The following is a 20,161-nucleotide window of genomic DNA, read 5'->3' as shown; positions in this document are numbered from 1 at the left end:
AAAGGACACTGATATGTGAATTGGGTCAACAAGAATATAATCATGCAACAATAATGGTGGGCCCTCTACCAAACCATAGAGTGTTAAAATTCTGAATATATGTCTCTGAATATGCACACACATTCTCTGTCTCTCTCATCCCAATATACAGGCTATCAGTTCAGTCAGTATCAGTTCAGTCACCCAGTCGTGTCCAACTCTTTGCGACCCCATGAACTGCAGCACGCCAGGCCTCCCTGTCCATCACCAACTCCCGGAGTCCACCCAAACCCATGTACATTGAGTCGGTGATGCCATCCAATGATCTCATCCTCTGCCATCCCCTACTCCTCCTGCCCTCAATCTTTCCCAGCATCAGGGTCTTTTCAAATGAGTCAGCTCTTCACATCAGGTGGCCAAAGTATTGGAGTTTCAGCTTCAACATCAGTCCTTCCAATGAACACCCAGGACTAATCTCCTTTAAGATGGACTGATTGGATCTCCTTGCAGTCCAAGGAACTCTCAAGAGTCTTCTCCAACACCACAGTTCAAAAGCATCGATTCTTAAGCTCTCAGCTTTCTTTATAGTCCAACTCTCACATCCATACATGACCACTGGAAAAACCATAGCCTTGACTAGATGGACCTTTGTTGGCAAAGTAATGTGTCTGCTTTTGAATATGCTATCTAGGTTGGTCATAACTTTCCTTCCAAGGAGTAAGCGTCTTTTAATTTCATGGCTGCAATCACCATCTGCAGTGATTTGGAGCCCCCAAAAATAAAGTCTGACACTGTTTCCATTGTTTCCCCGTCTATTTGCCATGAAGTGATGGGACCAGATGCCATGATCTTAGTTTTCTGAATGTAGAACTTTAAGCCAACTTTTTCACTCTCCTCTCTCACTTTCATCAAGAGGCTCTTTAGTTCTTCTTCACTTTCTGCCATCTGCATATCTGATGTTATTAATATTTCTCCTGGCAATCTTGATTCCAGCTTGTGCTTCCTCCAGCCCAGCATTTCTCATGATGAGTTACACCATTTTCAAGCTCTGCTAAGGAGGCTGAGTGGAAATCAGTTTAACTGTTCTATCTTTTCACCTTTATCTTTGCATCCTCAAGACACACTCCTGCCTGAAGCCAAAAGAATTAAATGGTACTGTAAATACATGATATTCTCTCAGGAAACTTTTCTTAGTTTACCTTCTACCTCATTGGCAGCTTATTCTTGGTATCTTTTGCTGGCCTCACCTCCTCTTCCCAACTTCCAGATGAGGTGTCTCACGGCTCAGTTCTGAAGCTCCAATACTTTGGCCACCTAATGGAAGAGCCAGCTCATTGGAAAAGGCCCGGATACTGGGAAAGATTGAAGGCAAGAGAAGGGGACAACCGAGGATCAGATGCTTAGATGGCATCACTGACTCAATGGACATGAGTTAGGCAAGCTCCAGGAGTTGGTGAAGGACAGGAAAGCCTGGTGTGCTGCAGTCCATAGGGTCACAAAGAGTCTGACAGGACTTAGCAACCGAACAACAACAACCTAACTGCACTCCCTGCTTTAGACCTTGATCTCATATAGCCCATTCTCCCAAAAGCAGCTGAATGAGTCTTTTAAATTCAGACACATACAAGGGCCCATGAGAATGCACATGATCTGATCCTTCCTCAACTTCTCTGACTTCATTTCCTATCACTATATCCACTGACCATTCTGTTTCAGCCACAATGACCTCTGTAGTAAGTAGTCTTATTTTAATGGCCCCCAATTATCCTTGGGATAGGAAGATCCCCTGGAGGAGGAAGTGGCAACCCACTCCAATATAATTCTTGCCTGGGAAATCCCATGGACAGAGGAGCCTGGCGGGCTACAGTCCATGGGGTTACAAAGAGTTGGACATGACTGAGCATGCATGTGACAATCCTTGTCTCCTGGTGTTCACCGCCTTGTGCAATCTTCTACCCTTCAGTGTCGACTGGACTTAGTGATCCACCTCTAGAAACAGGATATTACAAAAGTAACAGCAAGTGACTTCAGAGATTGGGTTATAAAAACGGGATCCCATATTCACCCTATCTTGCTCCCTCTGTCGCTAAATCAGAGAGAAGACAACTGCCACATGGTGAGCTTCCTTATGGAGAAGGCCATGTGTTAAGAGACTAAGGTGGGCCTCTGACCAATAGCCAACAAAGAACTGAGGACTTCAACCCAACACACTGCAAGAACTGAATCATTCCAGCAGCCAAGTGTGTAAGCTAGGAAGTGGATCCTCCCCAAGTCAAGCCTTGAGGTAAATTCATCCGAGGTGACACCTTGATTGCAGCCTTGCAAGCCAGAGATACACAGTTAAGTCACAACCAGATTTTGTTAAACCTGTGCTCACTGTGATATAATGAACAACTTCTGTCTTGAGTCAGTAGGTATTGAGGTAGCATTACACAACAATACGTAACCAATCCAGCCTCACTGAACATACCAGGAACATTCCTACTTTAGGGCTTTTGTAGTACACTTCTTTCTGCCTGGAATACTCTTTCCCTAGTTGCATGGTTCTCTCCCTCCAACTTTGCTCAAATGTTACCTTCACAGAGTACTTTTCCCTCAGCACCATTTATAAAAACAGTACACATTACCCAGTGTTTCTGATAGCCTCATACTTGTTTTTACTTTTCTATTTCTTACTCCCACATGATGAATTATATATTTATTCATTTATTGTCTGTCTTCCTCTATTAGAATATCAGTTCTATAGCAAGCTATGATATTATCCATTTTGTTGATGCTATATCCTTATTACCTAGAACTATTCCTTTACATGGGGACACTATAAATATCAGTTGAATGAATACAGTGAGTTGCCAGCTGTACAATGCAGAGCCATTAAAGGTTAAAAAAGTAGTGTTCAGGGGTGATGCTTGAATTGAGAGCCAAGAAGATATGTCAACTGAAGCATCAGTATCAGAGATTTGAGAAGAGGAATTCAAAGAGGCAGAAATCCAGAAACACCAGGACAAAACAATAGAATTCCATCAGGAGAGTAAAAAGGTAGAGCCTGAAGCATTATATTAGAACTAAGCAGTAGAGGAAGAAGAAATGATCATACTAGAACAAATTTCGAACTGAAAGCTGACAGAATTTTGATGATAAATTAAATACTGCAATGTGAGACAAAGAAGACTTATATATGATTGCAAATCTTGTGACTTGAGCAACTAATGAATAGTTATGTTGCCTTTTACAGAGTTAAGTAGCACTGTGGAAGGAGAAGTTTTGTGACATGTGAGGCATTAGAAAATCAACAGTTCTTGCTTGGATATGTTAAGTTTGAGGTAATTATTCATTCATGCTTTTATTTAAAGTGTAGTTGACATAATATTAGTTTCATGTGCATAACATAGTAATTTGGTCTTTTTATAGATTATATACTATATAAAGCTATTATAAAATATTGGCTATCTTCCCTGTGCTGTACATTACATCCTTGTAGCTTACTTATTTTATACCTAGTAGTTTGTACCTCTTAATCCCTCTTACCTGTTTTGCCTGTCTTCCACGTCTCTCCTCTCGGGCAACCACCACTTTCCTCTCTGTATCTGTAGGTCTCTTTCTCTTTAGGTATATTCATACCATTTTTTGTTTTTTAAGTTCCACATAGATGTGAAAACATACAGTATTTGTCCCTCTCTGCTTGACTTCCTTCACTAAGCATAATACCAGACAGTTCCATCTATGCTGTTACAAATGGCAAAATTTCATTCTTTTTATGGCTGAGTAATGTTCCATTGTACATGCATGCTACATTTTCTTTATCCATTCATCTATTGGTGGAGACTAAGTTTGTTTCCCGGAGAAGGCAATGGCAAGCCACTCCAGTACTCTTGCCTGGAAAATCCCATGGATGGAGGAGCCTGGTAGGCTGCAGTCCATGGGGTCGCTAAGAATCGGACACGACTCAGCGACTTCACTTTCACTTTTCACTTTCACGCATTGGAGAAGGAAATGGCAACCCACTCCAGTGTTCTTGCCTGGAGAATCCCAGGGACAGGGGAGCCTGGTGGGCTGCCGTCTATGGGGTCGCACAGAGTCGGACACAACTGAAGGGACTTAGCAGCAGCAGCAGCAAGGTTGTTTCCATATCTTGGTTATTATAAATAATATTGCTATGAACATTGGGGTGCATGTATCTCTTCAAATTAGTGTATTCATTTACTTAAGGCATTTTTTAGATATCCAAACATTATGAGTTGTAAACACTGTATGTTGTAAACTCCAAACAATGGAGTTGTAGGTTATGGTATAAATCTATGTAGTATCCATCACACTGGATGAATTCCCCTAAGTTCTATGCATAGATAAAGAAGAGAATAGAGGGTTTAGCCCTGCAAATAATCTAGTCATTAGAGTTTAGAAAAACAAGGAGGATTCAACAAGAAGTTCTAGGAAGGCTGAAAATCAAGACAACGTGACATGCCAAGAACCAAGCAAAGAACGTTATTTCAAAAGGAGAGAAGTGTATGTGGCCGTATCAATGCTACACTCAGATCTACGCTGTAGGGGGTAGTTGGCCAGCAACCCCAGCTTTCATCTTTCTGTATCACCCGTGCTAACCAATGACTGAGCACAGCAGGGGGTTCTACTATAGGTTGTGGGACTCTTCAGGTGTACAACTGTGGCTCAATGACTCTTCTGAGCCTCTTCCTAGTTTATGCATTTTTCCTTCTCTCTTTTCACAGGTATCTGACCTTTATCACAGACGCTTTCCCTACCTTCTCCTGCTCTCTCCCTTTTATCATTCATAAGTATTGCCCTCAATAATTCCCTTGTACCTTAATCACATCTTGACATCTGCTCCTCTAAGGACCCAACTTGATGCAGAAGAATTAACTGTATCTGACATTGAGAGGCAAGTTAAGATGAGGAAATATATTTGACCACTATCTTAAAAAAGATAATGGTCATTCATGATGTTAACAAAAGCCATCTTAGTTAAAGAACGGGAATGAGAGTCTGATTGACTGAAGTTTGATTTTAAAAAAAACAGGAGGTAGAGAGTGTGAGTGCAAATGTCTATTTTTAGCATTTTTATTATAAAAGAAAGCAGAAAATGGGGTGGAAAACTAGAGAGAGGTGTCAGGTCAATGAAAGAATTTTTAAGATGAAGAAAATTACATGCTTGTAGTTGATGATAATGATCCTTGAGAGGGATAAATTTGATTTTGCAAGATAAAGGGAAGATAACTGCTGGAGTGAAATAGTTGAGAAGAGAGACTGAGAGGGGATGAGATCCAGTACATATGGAAAGGACTAGCCTTAGATGAGACCAGGGACAGTTTACCTATTGTAAAAGGACATCAGAGATGGGTTGGTATTTCAGGTAGGAAGGTGAAATAGCTTCATTCTGATTGCTTTTATTTTCTCAGTGAAATAAGATTAGCAGCTCAGGTTGAGTAGTAAAGGAGTTGTGGATGGTTTATAAAGAGAACTAGTGAAAATACTTTCTGGGAAAATGGGAGCACAAATTTCCCTGAGAAGTGTGTTAGGGAAATGAGATTTATAGATTTCAATTTAAAGTTAATTCAGCCAGAAGAACTGTGATTTTGTGTGTGTGTGGCAAATCTCAGTGTTGCAAAATACTGAACTACTTTGTTTCTCTCTCACCTTCTTTTCTCATTTGTGCGTAGTCTAGTTTCACTTGATTATGTGGTGGCACATGCAGAGGCCTTGCACCAGGCACTTCAGATCAGAGTTCCTAGTGCAAAATGGCTGTGCTCACCACTTCAGCTTGGTGGACCATGTGCAGAAGCACTGTGCAAGACACTTCAAGATGGCGATGACACAGAGGGTGCACTTTGATCTGGGATGCCGTGAGCAGCATAGCTATTCCTGGCCCACAAGAACTCTGTCCCCTTCCCCTGCTGACAAGAACCTTATAATGCAGCTCCAACAATGGCCTCTCGGGGAGAGAAATATACTCTAGGGTTCAAGCTCCCACCTTTCCATTCTTTGATCAAAGAGAAGATACCCACCTCAGACAGCTGTGACACTCCCTAATGGACCAAGTAGGTCAGGAAGTAACATGGTTAAGTTTTTCTGGCCTGATGGCATGCATGCATGCTAAGTAACTTCAGTCATGTCCAACTGTTTTTGACCCCATGGACTAGCCCACCAAGCTCCTCTGTCCATGAGATTCTCCAGGCAAGAATACTGGAGTGGTTTGCCACGCCCTTCTCCAGGGGATCTTCCCAACCCAGGGATAGAACCCATGTCTCTTATGTCTCCTGCATTGACAGGTGGGTTCTTTACCACTAGCATCACCTGGGAAGCCCTTGGCAGTCCTGTCTAAACTCATATGACTGAGACGGGAGTAATTATCTCAAGTACTGGCATTGAAAATTCAAGGGTTGCTGCTGCTGCTGCTGCTAAGTCGCTTTACTCGTGTCCGACTCTGTGCAACCACATAGACGGCAGCCCACCAGGCTCCCCCATTCCTGGGATTCTCCAGGCAAGAACACTAGAGTGGGTTGTCATTTCCTTCTCCAATGCATGAAAGTGAAAAGTGAAAGTGAAGTCGCTCAGTCGTGTCTGACTCTTAGTGACCCCATGGGCTGCAGCCCACCAGGCCAGACTCCATGCCATTTGCATGCTTCCTATTTTGGTCTTTTAAAGAATATATTAACAATTTGGCACTTGTTCTAAGTTTCCTGAACCGAAAATCTCATCTGGGTCATATTTTGTGCCATTTGCATTGCAACAAATGACTCCAATCCCACCACCCTTGGTAGTTTGAAAGAAATCCAAAACAGAACATGTAAGTTACAGGAAACCAAATGTCCACCATACTGAAGGACAGCCCATTACTGTGCATTCTGTAGAACTGGAAGTTTTCAGGTATCAGCCCATGACCCCAAAATATTTAATCTTCATATGTGATACAGGCTGGCTCCAATACCTGCTGAGAGATGGGGAAAGTTGGCCCACCATTGGGTCTCAGAATTACAACTCCATTTCTACAACTGGACCTGCTGTGCCAGAGACAAAAGAAATGGGATAAAATTCCCTATGTCCAGTTTTTACGACCTTATAGCAGAATAAAGGTCTTCAAATGGAATGTGGGCACTCCCCCACTGAGGTAATATCAGTTCGTGATCGTTCCTTCGAGGGCCTTCTTGATCTCCTCCCCAACCCTCCTCCCATTGCTCCCTCCCTACCCTCTTCATTCATGTTCTGATCTGGGTCACAGGCCCAAAGGGCTCCCTCTATACCAGCCCCCTCCCCCAGAACTCAGTCTAGCAACTATGCTAAATGGGACTAATCACTAACCAGGGTTCAACAACACATGAAGAAAAGTGTTCCCTTTGAGCTAGGTCCTCAGTAGAGGAGGGCTTATCCAGGTACACATCCCATTTACCACTTCTGATGTGTATACATGGAAAAGTCATAGTAAGGGGTTGAGGAAAGGAAGATTCAGAATAGTTCCTGCATCTGATCTGGGGAATCTTTCAGACCCATGACCCCACTAGCTGACATCCAGAGGCCACACTGTTTTCAAAAGCCTAACAGGAATGCAGACAAAGAGAACAGAAACAAGGTAGTTCATGTTCATTTCAGACTGGGGAATCAAATAGTCCCGGATAACAAGCCCAACAGGAACCACTGAGATCATAGAGAAGACAGAGGCTGACCCATTATAAAGGTATGATCCTAAAAGGAATCAAGGCAGCAGGAAAGAAACCTGTCAATTGGAATAAAGATGAAAAACATCAATCAGGGAACAACTGAAAATCCTCTGGCATCCTTAGAAAACCTCAGGGAAGGCCTCCAAATCTATACTACCACTGACCTCAAGTCTTTGAAAGGGAATGAAATCCTGAGGTCATAATTTGTTTCTCAAAGTGCCCCTAACATTAGCTAACATTAGGCATAAACTTTAGAAATTGGAAATAGAACCAAATACCCCTACTTCTTCGTTGGTTGAGGTTGCCTACCTGCTTTTAATAACCAAAGTATAGAGGAGGAAGAGCCAAAGGATAAAAAGGCCAGGAGACAAGCCTGCCTACTAGCTCTTGCCCCCCAATGACAGTGGGCACAGAACTCTGAACTAACTGCCCATGGAGACGCTGAACTCCGGTGAGTGACCCCTGGCCCCAACCCAGGGATAGCAAGCCAAGGAAACTAGGGTCCAGTCAGTGCACCATATGTAAAACAAGAGGGATACTGGAAGAGAGAATGCCCTTACTGCCCCTGAAAGGGGGACCAGAAATGACAGGTACTGTTGACTACCCTCAAAGGCAGGTGGTCCAAATACATGAAGAATGATGGGACCAGAAAACTCCTAAACTGACATTACAACTGACCCTTGAGGAGCCCCAACTGACATTGGACACGAGGAGGAAAGCCTGCGGATTTCTCAGTAGACATCCATGCCACTTAGTTCTGAACACCAGATCAGGTAAACTCAGTCCAAAGAGTAGCACAATTATGAGGGGATCAGGAAAGCCCAAGAATGGGTATTCATAGAGTCATTAAAATGTAAACTAGATGAACACAAGCTCACCCATTCCTTCTTGTGTGTCCCCACATGCCCTATACCCCTGCTAGGAAGAGCGATCTTACATTAACTGGGCACCACTCTCCACCTAATGGGACACAAAGCGGAGACTGGCGTCCCTTTAGACAAAGGGTGTAAGATGACAGTGTTAATGGAGGAGTTCAAACCTCCGTGGACAGAGCAAATTGACCTTCCTGGAGTAAATCCTGAAGTCTGGGCCCAGAGATGGGTGGGACAAGCTGTAAGAGCCAGTCCTGTGATAGTCCATCTAAAACACGCATGTTTTAGGGTACAGAACAGTACCCTCTCAGTCAGTAGACTGTTGAGCATTGCCCCTGTGATACAGGGCCTCACTGACCAGATCCTTACTAAACCATGACACTCATTCTGTAATACCTCCGTTTTTCCCCAAAGAAACCCAGTGGGGAATACTGAGTGGGAACCCTCCTCCAGTATGTACATGACATTCTGATCACCAGCCACACTAAGGACGCCTCTGACAAAAATATTGTAACCACTCTGAACCACCTAGCCAATAAAAGATATAAGGTATCCAAGACAGTCTCGAATATCACAAACTAAGATGACCTGGAGAAGGCAATGGCACCCCAATCCAGTACTTTTGCCTGGAAAATCCCATGGACGGGGGAGCCTGGTAGGCTGCAGTCCATGGGGTCGCTAAGAGTCGGACACGACTGAGCGACTTCACTTTCACTTTTTGCTTTCATGCATTGGAGAAGGAAATGGCAACCCACTCCACTGTTCTTGCCTGGAGAATCCCAGGGATGGGGGAGCCTGGTGGGCTGCCGTCTATGGGACTCACAGAGTCGGACACAACTGAAGTGACTTAGCAGCTTAGCAGCAAGATGACCCACCTAGGCTTTATTCTCACAGATAGTCAGAGAAGCCTACCCCAGGAAAGGAAAGAAGCCATTTACAGGCTTGCCCCTCCTAAAACTAGAAGGCAACTCAGGGGTTTTCTGGGGGGTGGCCAGGTTTTGCCACATCTGGATCCCTAACTAGGGTCTAGTAGCCTGGCCTCTATGTGAAAAGTTGAAAGCAAAGAATGATGACCTTTTTGAATGGAATTCAGAATATTGAAGGGGTTTTTCAAGAGCTGAAAAAGCAAGACTTCAGGCTTCCTTCCTAGTCCTCCCAGTTTTAGCTAAACCCTCCGATCTTTATATTCATGAGAAAAAGCAAAATGCCCTTGGGATATTCGCTCAAAAACCATCACCCTTTACTCGGGTGATTGCTTATTTCCTTGAACAATTAGATCAAACCTCTAAAGGGTGTCCTTTTTTCCTACAACCCTGCTACAGGAGGTTGAACAGTTAACCTTTGGTCAGCCAATCACTATATGGCCTCCATACCAGGTTCAGGCTATAGCAAGTTCTAAGGGAACAGAACAGCTATCACCTGGAGAGCTGACTGAAGTTCAAGCTATGCTTTTAGACAACCCAGAGGCTACCATACAAACGTCCCACAAGCTAAATCTTTCCACCCTGCTACCCACAGAAATGGGACCCCTGGAGCAGGATTATACAGAAATCATAGACACAATCTATTCCAATCACCCCAAACTAGGAAGTGAGCCTCTCCCAAATCCTGAACAGGAGAAATGGTTCACAAAAAAGAACAGTTTTGTGAGAGATAGGGAAAGGCTGGCAGGACACAGAGCAACCTCGCAGACCCAAATCAGAGAAGCAAGAAGCCTTCTCCCCGGGACTTCTGCCCAAAAGGAGAAACTGAGAGCCCTCACCCGAAATTTAGAGCTCAGGACAGGGAAGTTCTTAAATGTTTTTCACAGATTTCCAGTATGCACATGCTACATATGCACTACAGGGCTATTTGGAAGGAAAGAGGTAAGCTTGCTGTGGAAAATACACAGATGAAACATGGCTTAAGGATAGTGAAGCTCTCAGAAGCAGTATAACTTCCCAAAAGGGTGGTAGTCACTCACAACAAGGGTCAGCCAAAGGGGGATAAAAAGGTAATAAAGGGAAACAAGGCACGCACAACAGCCAGAAGGGCAGTCCTAGGACCAGTAACTTGGCAACTACCCCTCATAACTTCAAGGCCAGATCCATCCAATCATTCCCATGTCTACACAAAGGAAAAATTAGACAAAGCCCCAAAATGGGGCTTTAATAGAGATCTAAGAGGTCATGAGTAGCTAGTTAATGAACGTGGGCAATACTTCTTTCCCCAAACTGCAAGTGTTGTGCCCTCAGGGAAGATCATGGAACTCGCTACAGAAGGGAAGCCCTATATATAATTATTTAGCTTTATCAGTCAGACAGTTGAGACATGCTCCAACTTCACAATGAGTAACTCCAACATCAGAACCTCAAGAGGCCCCCAGGTAAGATCCATTTGAACCAGGCGGACATATCCAGGAGACGACTGACAGACTGATTTCACTGTCACACCCAGTGTGTATGAGTACCAGGCAATTTCAGCTATGTCTTGGTGTGAGCAGACACATTTTCTGGGTAGATAGAAACATTCTCTACTAGAACCGAAACATTAGCCACAGTGGCTAAGACATTAATAAAAGAAATAATCCCCAGGCTTAGGCTCCCAGGATCCCTACAAAGCAATAATTGCCCAGCATTTGTGTCTTAAGCAATAAAGGGAATAACAAGTGCCCTGGGCGTAAAATGGATCTCGCACTAAGCCTGGAGACCCCTCCAATCAGACTTTGAAAAGGTCCTTAACTGTGTTGCTGCTGCTGCTAAGTCGCTTCAGTCGTGTCCAACTCTGTGAGACCCCACAGACGGCAGCCCACCAGGCTCCCCTGTCCCTGGGATTCTCCAGGCAAGAACACTGGAGTGGGTTGCCATTTCCTTCTCCAATGCATGAAAGTGAAAAGTGAAAGTGAAGTCGCTCAGTTGTGTCCGACTCTTCACAACCGCATAGACTGCAGACCACCAGGCTCCTCCGTCCATGGGATTTTCCAGGCAAGAGTACTGGAGTGGGGTGCCATCGCCTTCTCCACTTAACTGTGTTAGAAAACTCAAAACTGAATTAAGCTGCTTCCTATTGTCCTGCTCTGCATGCGTTTAGCCCTAACAGTTAAATTAAAGTTCATTTGAACTCATGTATGGTAGACCCATTCCCCAAGCCCAAGAGAAAGGACACCTTAATCCCCTTGAAACGGAGAAACTAGGAGAAATCACAAATGCCAAGGCAGAAGATGGTAAACACGTGCAGCCTGCGCTCACTGACCTGGTCTTAAACCCCTTCCAGCTAGGAGACCAGGTGCACACAAAAACCTGGAAACCCAGTGGATCACAAGGTCAGCATGCTCCTTAAGGGAACAGACCCCTGCTGGGTGACCCTAACCACACACTCTGCCCTGAAGTTGCAGGGATCACTCTGTGGGCACATCACTTTCGATTGAACAGGCCCCACAGAGCCCCCATCTCCAGAGAGACAACCTGAAACAACAGCCCTATTGACTCTCATGTGACCCTCTCTCTGACCTAAAGCTTCTTTTCCGGAAAACAACGGAAGGTGTGACCAGGGTTATTCAGGTGGCAGCAGTGAGCCTCAGCACTGCAGTACACTTTTGCTTATATACAGGGCAAACACCGAGATAACTTTTTAAGAAAGTTTTCATTTTTAAGAAAACTTGACATGTGACCATCATTCTCTTGCTAATATTTGGGCCATGAACCTTATATTTTCTGGTGTCCTTTGTCTCCATAAGGTTCAGTCAGTCAGTTCAGTCACGTCTGACTCTTTGCGACTCCATGGACAGCAGCACGCCAGGCTTCCCTGTCCATCACCAACTCCCAGAGCCTGCTCAGACAAATGGTAGTGGCTGCTCGGGGATATGGATAGTTAGGGCCAAGGCCTGGAGGGCACCAAACAGACCTCAGGCAGCTGGAAGAAGGGCTGTTCCTCTACTCAGGGTTCTGACAGTACCTAAAATCAGCAAGAAGCAACTCCAGGAGAGGACCTGAGATCCCCAGCACCCCTCAAGAATGAGGAGCAGAACAAAAGACAGGAGGGATTTGTCACTGGCAAAGCCCACTAACAATTCCTGGGAAATAACGATAGAATTTGGGGAATAACATAAAATCTGACCTCTTTTCCTTTTCTTCCTTTTCCTTTGTGCTGAGTCTAGTTTCACTCGCTCACAAGAGTGCCCCTAGCAGAGGACTCAGACCAGGCACTTCAGACCAGATTTCCTACCACAGAATGCCTGCGCCCTCTCAATTCAAGATCCCGGCAGCGGCAGGCCAAATGCAGAGATGCTGTGCATGTGCTGTGATCTGCAGCCAAATACAGCACACCTGCCCTGCCCCACAAAGACTCCACCCCCTCCCGCAAAAAAACCTATAGAGCGGACCCGCCCACAGCACTCTTACCTCTCCATTCTTTCTTTTAAATTTATTTTTAATTGGAGGATAATTGCTTTACAATGTTGTTTTGGTTTCTGCTATACAATAACGTGAATCAGCTGAAAGTATACACATAGCCCTCCCTCTTGTGCCTCCCTCCCACCCCACCCCATCCTACCCCTCTAGGTTGTCACAGAACACTGGGTTGAGCTACCTGTGCTATACAGCAGATTTCTATTAGCTATCTGTTTTGCAAATGGTAATGTACATGTATATGTTTCAATCTGAGTCTCTCAGTTCCCACCCTCACCTTTCTGACTTACTCTGTATAACAGGAAAATTTTTTTAGGTTTTTTTTTTTTTTTTGGATGTGGATGATTTTTCAAAACAGGCTTCCCAGGTGGCCCAGTGGCAACTCACCCTAGTATTCTTGCCTGGAAAATCCCATGGACAGAGGAGTCTAGCGGGCTACAGTCCATGGGGTCACAAAGAATCAGACATGACTTGGTGACTGAGCATGCATTTTTAAAAAATCTTTATTGGATTTGTTACAATATTGTCTCTGTTCTATGTTTTTGTTTCTTGGCCATTAGGCCTGTGGGATCCTAGCTCCCCATCCAGGGATCAAACCCTCAACCCCTGCATTGGAAGGCAAAGTGCTAACCACTGGACAGCCAGGGAAGTCCCTCCATTCTTCTATCAGCTAATCAATCTTTCCTTTGTTTCTGAAATGAATTCAGTCTTATTCTACTGGCTCAAATGACATTGGGCAGGAGGACCCTTGTTAGAGCCCAACACGAAAGGGTTGGTAATAGTTCATCTGATGGCTGGGGATTCAATAGAAGCTATGTTTTTGGAAAAGGAAGGAGGAGAAACCTGAGGAATGGGGTATATGAGAAAATAAAAATCAGCTACCACTGGCAAGGGGTTCAGGACAAGTTATACCTTAAAGGAAAGCCAGGTTTCCTTTAGGACAAAAATAAAAAGGGTGTTCATAGATGCAGATATAAACATTAGGGATATTGCTCACAGCAGACCATGAGACGAAAGTAATTCCTTAGGATGGCTGAGGGAATTAGGGAGGAGTGGGATATTGGATCAGTTTAAGGGAATCTGGGAAATACGGTATTCCCTGGGGTTTGGCTATCTGAGAGTAAATGAGCTAAATAAATACATACGGTATGAAGTGATTAGTCCTGGGATTGAGTCTTGTTTTAGTCCTTCTGGGTCCCTATGAGAGAATATCATGGGCTGCTGCTGCTGCTGCTGCTGCCAAGTCGCTTCAGTCGTGTCTGACTCTGTGTGACCCCAGAGACGGCAGCCCACCAGGCTCCTCTGTCCCTGGGATTCTCCAGGCAAGAATAGTGGAGCGGGTTGCCATTTCCTTCTCCAATGCATGAAAGTGAAAAGTGAAAGTGAAGTCACTCAGTCGTGTCCCACTCATAACGACCCCATGGACTGCAGCCTACCAGGCTCCTCCGTCCATGGGATTCTCCAGGCAAGAGTACTGGGGTGGGGTGCCATTGCCTTCTCCAGTATCATGGGCTGAGTAGTGTAAAAAACATTAACTTGTCATAGTTCTGTAGGCTGGGAAGTCTAAGATCAAGGCAGTTGGCAGTTGTGGCATCTGGTGAGGACCCATTTCCCAGTTCACAGATGGCCATCTTCTCACTCTGACCTCACATGGCAAATAGGGTGAGGGACCTCTTTGGGTCTCTTTTACAAGGACACTAATTCCTTTCATGAGGGTTTCAACCTTATGGTCTAATCACTCCTAAAAGCCCCCAACTCCACATACTATCACACTGGGAATCAGGTTTTAACATAAGAATTTGGAGGCGGGGGGTTGGGGGGGCAGGGGTGGGACACAAAAATATTCACTCTATAGCAAGTCTCTTATGGAAAGGTGGGTAATTCGATCTAATTATAGCTTTTTTCTAGGGCGTAGTCTTCCTGGGCAATTTACAGTAGGCTGACAGTGTTGAAGGAGGCTATTACATTAAGCACAAGAAACAATATAAAGCACCCTTAGTCCTGCTGTGGGTAATATTGCCACCTTGAGAAGGGTGGGCCTCCCTGCAATAAACGGAAACTAGAGCCTCCCTTAAATCCAGTTCTGGAAGGAGGAAGTGGTCTTATCAAGAGCCTTTGGAGCTTTGGAAGACTAGTTTAAATATTGAAGTCGTCAGGGGCTATAAAATTTATAAAATATATAGACTTCCTTTACAGACTTCAGTGACAATGTTGGAAAAGAGCATACCAAGACCTCTTTGGACAACTGCCAAATTCTTCTAGGTGTTTTAAGGTGTTACAGTGGGGTGGGCGGAGAAGACAATGGCACCTCACTCCAGTACTCTTGCCTGGAAAATCCCATGGACGGAGGAGCCTGGTAGGCTGTGGTCCATGGGGTCACACAGTCAGACACGACTGAAGCAACTTAGCAGCAGCAGCAGCAGTGGGGTGGGGGGACTATGCAAGATGCAGAGTAAAACTCTGAGATCACCTTCTCTCACAGCAAACCAAAATCACAACTACCTTGATGCAGAACTATCATCAGTGAGTAAAGTATTATACTGGAAAATAAATAGATGATGTGGTAAAATAACTTTGGGAACTGTGGGCTCAGCAAGGTTAAAGAGATTTCTGTTTTGCAGAACATAGTGGAATTCTTAATATGAATGCGAATTGTCCAAAAGGGAGATAGAATATTCATGTAAACAGGAATATAAGCCATGAAGGGATTGGTCCTTCAGAATCACCAACCTGACTCAGGTTTAGAGAAGAAGGAAGAGCCTTGGACTCTAACCCTGTGCTCAGGAGAGAAGAATGGGTCTATGGTTAGACCTGTGCTACAAATAGTACATAAATAAATGAAACTGTTGCCAATTCAATTCTATTTCCCATTGGTCTGCACAATCTCTTTTCTAAAGGACTTTCAAATTATAGTGGTTCCCAACACTTTGGCTTTCAGCTTGACTTCCAGCAGTGAATCACTTAACAAAAACATATACTTTATTGTTTTGGGTTTGAACTTATACACCGTTTTTGTGTTTCCTGTCTAGAGAATATCCTTTAGTATTTGTTGGAGAGCTGGTTTGGTGGTGCAGAATTCTCTCAGCTTTTGCTTGTCTGAAAAGCTTTAGATTTCTCCTTCATACTTGAATGAGATCCAGCAATCCCACTGCTGGGCATACACACTGAGGAAACCAGAAGGGAAAGAGACACGTGTACCCCAATGTTCATCGCAGCACTGTTTATAATAGCCAGGACATGGAAGCAACCTAGATGTCCATCAGCAGATGAATGGATAAGAAAGCTGTGGTACATATACACAATGGAGTATTACTCAGCCATTAAAAAGAATTCATTTGAATCAGTTCTAATGAGGTGGATGAAACTGGAGCCTATTATACAGAGTGAAGTAAGCCAGAAGGAAAAACACCAATACAGTATACTAACGCATATATATGGAATTTAGAAAGATGATAACAATAACCCTGTGTACGAGACAGCAAAAGAGACACTGATGTATGGAACAGTCTTATGGACTCTGTGGGAGAGGGAGAGGATGGGAAGATTTGGGAGAATGGCATTGAAACATGTAAAATATCATGTATGAAATGAGATGCCAGTCCAGGTTCGATGCACGGTACTGGATGCTTGGGGCTGGTGCACTGGGACGACCCAGAGGGATGGTATGGGGAGGGAGGAGGGAGGAGGGTTCAGGATGGGGAACACATGTATACCTGTGATGGATTCATTTTGATATTTGGCAAAACTAATACAATTATGTAAAGTTTAAAAATAAAATAAAATTTAAAAAAAACACTTTATAAAATTAAAAATCAAAAAAAAAAAACAAAAACATAAATGTATTTGGAAAAATAGACGTAAGAGGAATTTCTTTTAGTTCTTGAATCATTTGGTAAAATGAATAATCCTCTTTTTGACTTGTAAAGTAAATAACTCTCCTTAATTCATGTGGTTTGTATGTAAAATCATAAATCAGATTTTACAGGACTAACAATTACTCTGGTGCAATATTATAGAGAGGAAGAAAAACTGTCTATCACTATCAAATTTGCTCATTTACACATCCTACAAATTTGACCTATTCTTTAGGCTGGAGTCATCAATAAAGGTTGATGTTCTACTGTTATAAAACATAGTGTACTGAAGCTTCTGTAATTTAAAAAATAGATATCCCATGCTCCTAGATTGGAAGAATTAATACTGTTAAAATAGCCATACTACCCAAAGCAATCTACAGATTTAACGCAATCCCTATGAAATTATCCATGACATTTTTCACAGAATTAGAAAAAATAATCCTAAAATTTACATGCTATGCTATGCTATGCTAAGTCACTTCAGTCGTGTCCGACTCTGTGAGTCCCATAGACAGTAGCCCACCAGGCTCCCCCATCCCTGGGATTCTCCAGGCAAGAACACTGGAGTGGGTTGCCATTTCCTTCTCCAGTGCATGAAAGTGAAAAGTGAAAGTGAAGTTGCTCAGTCGTGTCCAACTCCTAGCGACCCCATGGACTGCAGCCTTCCAGGCTCCTCCGTCCATGGATTTTCCAGGCAAGAGTACTGGAGTGGGGTGCCATTGCCTTCTCCATAGAACCATTAAAAAAAAAAAAAAACAATTGCCAAAGCAATACTGAGAGAAAACAAACAAACAAAAAAAAACAAAGTTGGAGGCATAACTGTCCCAGACTTTGGACAAAACTATGAAGCTACAGTAATCAATACAGCATGGTATTGGCAAAAAAAAGCAGACATAGATGGATGGAACAGAATAACAGAATAGAGAGCCCAGAAATAAATCCACACACCTATCACCAATTAATCTTTGACGAAGGAGGCAACAATATATAATGGAAAAAAGACAATCTCTTCAGCAAGTGGTGTTGGGAAAGCTGGACAGCTGCATGTAAATCAAGGAAGTTAGAACACACCCCCACAACATACACAAAAATAAATGCAAAATGGCTTCAAGACTTAAATACAAGGCATGGCACCATAAAACTCCTAGGACAGATCATAGGCAAAACATTCTCTGACACGAATAATAAGTAATGTTTTCTTGGATCAGTCTCCCAAGGCAATAGAAATAAAACCAAAATGAACAAATGGAACCTAACCAAACTTACAAGTTTTGCACAGCAAAGGAAATCATAAACAAAATGAACAGACAACATATGGACTGGGAGAAAATATTTACAATGTGACCTACAGGGGCAAAATATATAGACAGTTCATAGAATACAATAACAACAACAACAGAAGGAAACAATCAAAAAACACTGCTATATTTAAAATGGATAACCGATGAGGACCTACCACATACCACATGGACCTCTGCTCAATGTTACATGGCAGCCTGGACGGGAGGGGAGTTTGGGGGAGAATGGACACATGTATATGTATGGCTGAGTCCCTTCATTGTCCACCTGAAACTATCACAGCATTGTTAATTGGCTATAACCCAATACCAAAAAAAAAAAAAAAAGTTTTTAAAAATGGGTGGAAGACCTAAATAAACATTTCTCAAAATAGACCACACAGAGGGTCAATAAACATGAAAAAATGCAAAGCATCACTAATTATTAGATAAATGTCAATCAAAATTACCATGAGGTATCACCTCACACCAGTCAGAAGAGCCATTATCAAAAGGTCCACAAATAATAAGACCCAGATAACCACGATGGTGTGATCACTCACCTAGAGCCAGATATCTTGGAGTGCAAAGTCAAGTGGGTTTTAGGAAGCATCAATACAAACAAAGCAGGTAGAGGTGATAGAATTCCAGCTGAGGTATTTCAAATCCTAAAAGATGATACTGTCAAAGTGCTGCACTCAATATGCCCACAAGTTTGGAAAACTCAGCAGTGGCCACAGGACTAGAAAAGATCAGTTTTCTTCCAGTCCCAAAGAAGGGCAATGCCAAAGAATGTTCAAACTACCTCACAATTGCACTCATTTCACAGGTTAGCAAAGTAATGTTCAAAATTCTCCAAGCTAGGTTTCAACAGTACGTGAACGGTAAACTTCCAGATGTTCAAGTTGGATTTAAAAAAGGCAGAGGAATCAGAGATCAAATTGCCAACATCTGCTGAATCACAGAAAAAGCTAGAGAATTCCAGAAGAACATCTACCTCTGCTTCATTGACTATGCTAAAGGCTTTCACTGTGTGGATAACAACAAATTGTGGAAAACTCTGAAAGAGATGGGGATACCAGATTACCTTACCTGCCTCCTGAGAAACCTGTATGCAGGTCAAGAAGCAAGAGTTAGAAACAGACATGGAACAACGGACTGGTTCCAAATTGGGAAAGGAGTACGTCAAGGCTGTATATTGTCATCCTGCTTATTTATATGCAGAGTACATCATGTGAAATGCCAGGCTGGATGAAGCACAAGCTGGAATCAAGATTGCTGGAAGAAATATCAATAACTTCAGATATGCAGATGACACCACTCCTATGGCAGAAAGCAAAGAGGAACTGAAGAGTCTCTTGATGAGCGTGAAAGAGGAGAGTGAAAAAGCTGGCCTACACCTCAACATCTAAAAAACTCAGATCATGGCATCCAGTCCCATAACTTCATGGCAAATATATGGGGAAACGATGGAAAGTGTGAGAGACTTTATTTTTCTTGAGCTCCAAAATCACTGCAGATGGTGAATCCAGCTATGAAATTAAAAGATGCTTGCTCCTTGGAAGACAAGTTATGATCAACGTAGATCGTGTATTAAAAAGCAGAGACATTACTTTGCTAACAAAGGTCCATATAGTCCAAGCTATGGTTTTTCCAGTAATCATGTTTGGATATGAGAGTTGGACCATAAAGGTTGAGCACTAAAGAATTGATGCTTCTGAACTGTGGTGTTGGAGAAGATTTCTTCAGAGTCCCTTGGACAGCAAGGAGATCAAACCAGTCAATCCTAAAGGGAATCAATCCTGAATATTGATTGGAAGGACTGATCCTGAAGCTGAATCTCCAATACTTTGGCCACCATGCAAAGAGCCAACTTATTAGAAAAGACCCTGATGCTGGGGAAAATTGAAGGCAAGAGGAGAGGGGGACAGCAGAGGACAAGATGGTTGGACGGCAACACTGAGTCAATGGACCTGAGTTTGAGCAAGCTCCAGGAGATGGTGAAGGACAGGGAAGCCTGGCGTGCTACAGTCCATGGGGTTGCAAAGAGTCGGAAATGACTGAGCCACTGAACAACCACAACAAATAATAAATGCTGGAGAAGATGTGGAGAATAGGAAA

Source organism: Bos indicus x Bos taurus, chromosome X, assembly GCF_003369695.1.
Source record: "Bos indicus x Bos taurus breed Angus x Brahman F1 hybrid chromosome X, Bos_hybrid_MaternalHap_v2.0, whole genome shotgun sequence".
In the NCBI taxonomy this organism is placed as follows: Eukaryota; Metazoa; Chordata; class Mammalia; order Artiodactyla; family Bovidae; genus Bos; species Bos indicus x Bos taurus.
This window is presented reverse-complemented; position numbering follows the sequence as displayed.